The sequence below is a fragment of the Cibotium barometz genome, chromosome 15, assembly GCF_041138505.1.
Source record: "Cibotium barometz isolate CiBa-2024 chromosome 15, ASM4113850v1, whole genome shotgun sequence".
Classification (NCBI taxonomy): Eukaryota; Viridiplantae; Streptophyta; class Polypodiopsida; order Cyatheales; family Cibotiaceae; genus Cibotium; species Cibotium barometz.
In genome coordinates this window covers 32419848-32427010 of record NC_141060.1, presented here as the reverse complement: position 1 = coordinate 32427010, position 7163 = coordinate 32419848, and positions in this window count along the sequence as shown.

Below are 7163 nucleotides of genomic sequence, written 5' to 3'. Positions count from 1 at the left end.
ACTAGTCTGAGAGGCGCGAAGCACTACGAATCACTGAGACAACGTCGGGGCACAAAAAAGCACACCCATGTACTTAGAACTGTTTGCGGACGAAAGACTGCTATTGGCGTCCCATGAGCAAATTGAGTCTGAAGAACCAGGTGACTTAACCCCCAGTGAAGAGGGCTCATTTCTAAAAACTTGTTCATTAAAGGGGATCTTTTTGGAATGGTCAGAGAGAGACTCGCCGCGCCTCTTGCCAGGTGCCTTGCTCGAGCCTGCGGTGGCGGGAGAAGTGATGGTACTACTTATTTCTAAAAATTTGTTCTTGAAAATCGCATTTAGGGCCTTTTCCATAAATTCCTCTTTGGACCGATGATTCTTTTGCAAAAAATAGGCTTTGTTCTCGAGTTTAGACCGCGGTAGTATCACTGAGGGACAAGATCATTTTGGGGGCAATAGGGGCGATACCCGAATCTATTTACGAGCCCCAGTTTCTAGACACATTGCACGGATTCCGTCCGGGTCGAGGCTGCCACTCTTCGGCCCCGCGAGACAAATTAAAAAAAAGTGGGTTGGAACCTGTTGGTTTTTGGAATTTGACATTAGGAAGTGTTTTGGCACCATCGACCGACATTGACTCATTTCAATCTTGAGAGGGGAGATCAACGATCCTAATTTCTTTGGCCTTACAAATCGTTTTCTGACGAGAGGGGTGGCCCTTCCTCTAGGGTCCCATGGGATAGTGTACTATCACCCCTATCATGCAATATTTACTCGCATAAGCCCGATCAGGAGATAGAAAGGATCCGGCAAGAGCACAAAACTTTGGAGGCTCAGGAAGGAAAATCGATTTTCTTTGGGATGACAAGTCAAGAGAACTGGAGAAACTTTGGGAAAAAAGCAAGCTTCAACTCTCCTTCAATAGGCAACAAAGCCATCGTGGGGGGTAAAATGCATCCGACGTAAAGCATTTCTCCCCGGACCTCCGTCAAGAGGTCCAATAGATTCCCCGAGAATCTATCCCAGACCCTCGAGATTGGGGGAATTTCTTTGCACTTTCTTGGCTTCGCCCCTTCCTGCTTCCCCTTCCTCCCTGACCCGGGGAGGGGAGCGGCCCCCTACCCTCTTCCCTTTTCTGTTCCCCCTTCCAACGCTAGGAAGCGTTTTCTACCCCTCGGGCCTCCAGGCCAAGGCAAAGCCAAAGCAAATCCTTTCGTAAAGCCAACGGTTTCACCTTGAAATGAACAAAGCCTAGAGATAGAGAACTCTACGTGTTCTCCACAAGAAACCACCGTGGCCTGATGAAGCTGGACGGGGAGGCGAGACTAGCTATCAGGTTGGGAGACGTAGACGCCTGGTTCGCAAGCAAGGACTATCCTCCGTGGACTCCGATGTCCCAGACTTCATTAGGATCCGTTGCATTTGATATGCCAACGACTTCTGACTGGGAATCGTTGGTCCCATAGAGTTGATAATGAAAATCTAGGAACGTATCACTCACTCCCCATAATTTGACATGAACCCTGAGACAAGCTCCGCAAAATTCATAGAAATAGCTGTAGGGATGATATAATTCCCTGGTACGATCATGCCTTAATCTCTTATGTGCAACATCTCAAAACCTGGTTGGGATAGAGATTCCCCTGGTGTCATTCCATGGCGAAAAGAGTCCTCGACGTAAAGTTAAGATTAGAAGAAGTACAACGAAAGAAATATACTTGGAGGAGGGTGCCGAGGGGTGTAACCCAACAAGGGCAATGGGAGGGTGCGGAGAAGCCCAATACTTCAACTAGAGGAGCGACCTTAGTTGGTTCACTAAACCCCAACCCTGCGCTACATGTTCTCCTTGGTCCTGCCGAGGATCCCTCAAGTGCCCTTGTCCTGACTTCTCCCGGGATAGGCGTTATCGAAGACAAGCCAAGAATGGCCAAAGTAAGTGGACACCCACTTTACCGGTTGGAGAGGCCCTCTTTAAGACATTCACCGAAGTGTTCACAGGGGCTAGGAACACTCGATCGTAGGAACTTGCGTGCACCACTCACGGATCGCTCCAGGGTACACAACAACCTCGACCAAATCTACCAAACGAATTAGGCCTTCAACCCCGATCACGTGAACCACTAGCTTTATCGAATAATGGTCTTAGCTAAAGATTTGCTATTTACTGCTTATACGGAAACATCCGATGATCACACCCGAGAAACCCCACCCCTGCCACTTATAGCCAAACACTGGACAGAGTCAGCCAACAAAATGGGTGGACCTTTAGAATAGAAATGTGGAATAACCAAGAACGGTTTTGGTTCTACTAAGTCCCTTATGTGGGCGAAGTATATACAAACCCATCTTCTATAACCGGTCACACGGATTTCGAACGGGAGTGTCACATAGCACTCAGGGATATTCGCACCATTACTGTTAGGGGCGGTCACCTACGTGGGCCGGCCGGCCGGCATTGAGGGCCAAAGGTTGCCCAATCCACGTTGAGAGCCAAAGGTTGCCCAATCCACGTTACTTTACACCAGCACAAACTGATGGGAATTGGGAGGAATGGGATTGGCTATCCCATTATGAGGCTCATTCGGACAGAGAGCCCGTAGAGTTACTTGGAATCCCAAAATCCAAAGACAACTTTCTTTGGCTGGGTGTATTATGGGCCAAAGTCTCTCTCCCACCCGCTGCCACCCGCCGCCAATATTAACTCGAACAAATTGGATAGATAAAGGAAGGAAAGATTCTAAACTTCAATCGAGAAGAGAGAGAAAGAGGCTTTCACTCCTTCGTAAAACCAACAGAGCGTTTTCAATCAAACAAGATATTCGATCCACTCATATAGATATATCTATATATGTACATATTCATATGTACATATTCTTTGCTCTCTGTTTCATAGAACCTTCGTTCTTCACTCTCTTCGTTCTTCAAACCAACTCCGTGTTCCCCTATCAAATTATTCCCACAATACGGGCAATACGATACTAGCATTATCAATGTGTTGAGCAAGGAAAACTGAAGATGGATTGGCTCTCGGAGTTACAGAAAACCAATCAGAGCGCGTTCCAGACCTTCTGATGGCCTACCTCACCCCTAGACGAAAGGGCAACCAGTGCCGGGGTCCACACCTGAAATACTGTCGAGTGCCAGAACAAGAACAACAAAGAGTACTTATGGAAGAGTGTAGTCTCATACCCGATCAAGGAATTTGATAAGGTTTCGCAAGACACTTCAACATATACCTGATGTTAGCAAGGCCCAAGGTTTCTGCCTTGGGCCTTGCATTCTCGGGTTAATGAACGATGCCCGGTGCGCAGGACCAATGGAAATCCATCGTGTCCGACAGCAAAGGCGCAAAGAGCGACCCGATTACTGGATACCTAAAGGTCATAAACCGTAAGCCTTCAGCCTTATGCAAATACCATCATGAACAAGTGGCCCTTAGAACGGGGTGAGAATGGAAGAGCTACTAGAGGCGTTCCAAGAACGAAGCTCGAAGGGGCGGAGCCACCCTCTTCCGCCGGGCAAGCGGGCCGGAGGCCCTAGAAATGGCCAACTTCCTTCCGCGGTCGAGGAAGTTGGCCATTTCATTGAGTGTTCCGAAAGGAACCTAGCCGTCCCTTCAGTCAAGTGGCTGAAGCCCCTGGCTCTGGTAAGCACATGCGCCACTCCTTTAACGTAACGAACATTGAGGGTGCCCCAGAACGCAAGTTCTAAATGGAGATCGAGGTGGAAGGCCTCATAATGAGATAGATTCAATAGTGTCCGTGCAAGCTGTATGCAGTGGAAGTCGCACATACAGTTACGAGGGGGTTCACGTCTATACGTGGAGGAGCCTATGTCGCCCTATTCGTTCTATAATCTATGGGTCTACTAGAATCACTAACTTTGAAGAATCAACCAAGACTTTCACTGGATATGAAATCACTTTGCTCAGTGCTCAATCTAGTGGTATCTTTATGGGGATCCCTTTCATTACTATAGGTTTCTCATCCAAGATCACTGCAGTTTCTTTTCGAGCAGTTGTAAGATAGCCTATGGGTATCGATAGATTGCGAACAATCTCAATACTACCGGGGCGCCTTATGCTGGAGCGTGGAACCTATCACTACCTCGTAAGAGCGTGAGACCATAGCATGTTACAAAAGTGCGGTTGGGGGCTAGGAGGTGAGGGGCACCGCACGAACTCTCTATAGTGTCACACGAGAGAATCCCGCCCACCTGGCGAATCAAAGTTCCAGTCAACTGGCCACCCGGCCGTGCCACAAGCACGGTGGAAACGCGCGAACGCATGCTGGTGTGCTTCCTGCCTGTTGATATTAAGCAACGACAAGGTCTAGATTGGAGGAGTTGGAAACAGCTGCATGAAAGCTGATTACTCAACCCCTTGGGGGGGACAATTAACGAAACGATATCCCGAGACACCAAAACCAGAGGCTGGATGAGGTGGGTCTCACAAAATTTAATTGGCGAGAAGTGTAGTGATGATGACTTGGAAGAGTGGATTAAGAAGATAAATTTTTACTTTGAGTTGAACCCACGTAGTGAAAGAGCCAAGATCTTTGCTTCCCTGCATCTTGAAGGCTTTGCACACACATGGTGGAGGCATCTTGCTACAAATGATGATGTCATACCTTCTTGGGATGTCTTAAAAGATGAGATGAGAAAGGCATTTGTATCGGAGTTGCAAAGGGATAGCTTGGTTGAAATGTGGGCTGCTTAGGAGCAAATGGGAACTGTACAAGAGTACACTCATAAATTCATGAAGCTCTCATTGCATGTCGGTAGCCTTAGTGATAAATTCAAGTTGACAATTTACATCAAAGGCTTGAAAAGGAGCATACAAGTTGATGTAAAAGCACAAAGATTGAACATCATCAAATAGGCAATGCATGATAGAGATCTATATGGAAAAATATGAAAATACCATGCTATCTAAGTCATTTCAGTGTGGCGAAATGGCTTCTAACATGACCACAAAGGCTTCTATCTTGTTGATGGTACTCTCCCGCCTATGTGTACTTTGGATGCATTGTCAAATGAAGCCACTTTATGCACAATTTCTTATGCCGATTGCAAGGGAGCCAACACTTTGAGGCTCAAGGCATAGGATGTCTCATGTTCGTGAACTTAAAATCAATGTGCAATCTCAAATTACAGCCCATTTCTTTATCTTGAATGTGAATGGTTCAAGCGGCAAATGGGGAAAAAATGGATTGCATAAAGGTGTGTCATGGGTTTGACTTGATGCTCTCTAAAGATTGTACATGCAAGGATGATTTATTAGTGTTGGACAAGGAAAACCAAAGGCCAAGGAGGATTAAAACCGAGCGAGATAAAATCAAGCAACTCTCATGGAAAATATAATTTTTGAACTGAGCAACTATTTCTCTACATGTGCCTTCGATAACCCTATAATTACAAAATTCAATTTTAATGTACCAATATTATATTAATATTTTAATACTTTATAATTTAATTTCAAAAATTATATAATATTTTATAATTATTATTTTTAACAAAAAACATGTGAGCCTATGCAAGAAGGTAGCACTATTCATGCATACACCAAAAATGTCTTAATTTGCTTAAACATTTGTTACAATGGTTCAACTTAATACTTCGTATTCCCTCTTTCAACAATGAAATTGCTGACAAACCACAGCAACAACACATACGTAGATGGGATCACTTCTAACCACAATAGTATTAGTTCTTCTAGTAAGCCAAGCATTTCTTACAAAAGTAGTTCCCCAAAATGAAGCATCTCGGCAGGTATCAATAGTTACCCAAAATGACTCTACCACACATATCTTAATGGCACAAAATTGTGGCGCCCAACATGGAAGTTGTAAATTTTTCCCTAACCCACCATAGTATAGTTTTGGGGCCTACCACTCAAAGCTTGGAACAACTCCACCCTTGTCAGAGCTGCTTGGTTCATAGACTCATGTACTTTGTCACTCAAACCTAGGACCATAATGACATAAAATAATTTGTTTACATGGCATATAGACTCCCTTTCTCCATCTAAAATCCAGACATAAGCATTGAGGGAGCTCTACAATTGTAATAGAGTATGTTAATCCCTTCTATATTGATTGTGCAGTGCACAAGTAGACGGCATGCACCTCATTGGTATCACAATATTCTCCCTAACAACCCCACCTTGCAATTCTTTACATCTTTGAATTCTTTCCTAAAATCTCTTTGTTAAGTTTTGATTGCCATCTTACCAAATTTTCAGCCCTTCTTTGCAGGTCATACATGGCTGAGTGCTATTGTGTTATAAGTTCTCTGGCCTGGTGGCTCTAATGAACCTACACTTACATTACTCATAACCGAAAGAGCCAACAGGGTTGCGTGCTCTTCCTTTGCTATAGATGTCCCTTCTATAATCTTCCATACCCTAGGTACATCACCAAGAATACCAAGTATTGATCGATTAACATTCCAAGTGTGGGAGACAGTGTTACTACAGAATCGAATAAATTGTTCACAAATTCCATCTAGGTGTTGTGTCCTGCCTCTAAAGCATGGAGCCGGCACACCTTTTGTGGCACGCTTTCCTAACTCATTCACAAGAGCTCCACAACGCGATCTTGTTGATGATATGAAACCAAAGCATGTCACCACACTGTGTGGTTTTGTTTTTCTTATAGCCCAATTTGCTTTATGCACCACACTATGTGGTGTTCTTCTTATAGCCCAATTTGCTTTATGCACCACACTATGTGGTTTTGTTCTTCTTATAGCCCAATTTGCTTCATGCACTTTTTACTCACTATAAATATCATTGTCATCATCCACTCCTCTCGAATTTGTTTGCCCATCTCTCGTATATATTTGTGTGTGGTCGTTACATACTCTGGCCTGTGATGACTAGAATAACACGTGAATTCACTAGACCTCTTTTTTGTGTCACACCTCTCTTTCGTTGATGCCATATTCATTTAAAGTGATTATATACGTGCCTCTTTAATAAATGTATTTGTCAAGTTAACTAAATTCTTTATCATGGTTGTAGTCCAAGCTTGGGACCTATCAGAAATGCATTGCAGTGGATACTTTGCAGGACTGCTTGAGATCTGAAGCTAATGCTTTATGCAATAATGAGATATACTTTAAATGACCATCGACTACTCTCATTATAGAGTGCTTATTTTTCAGAAAGGTTCATCGAGGGA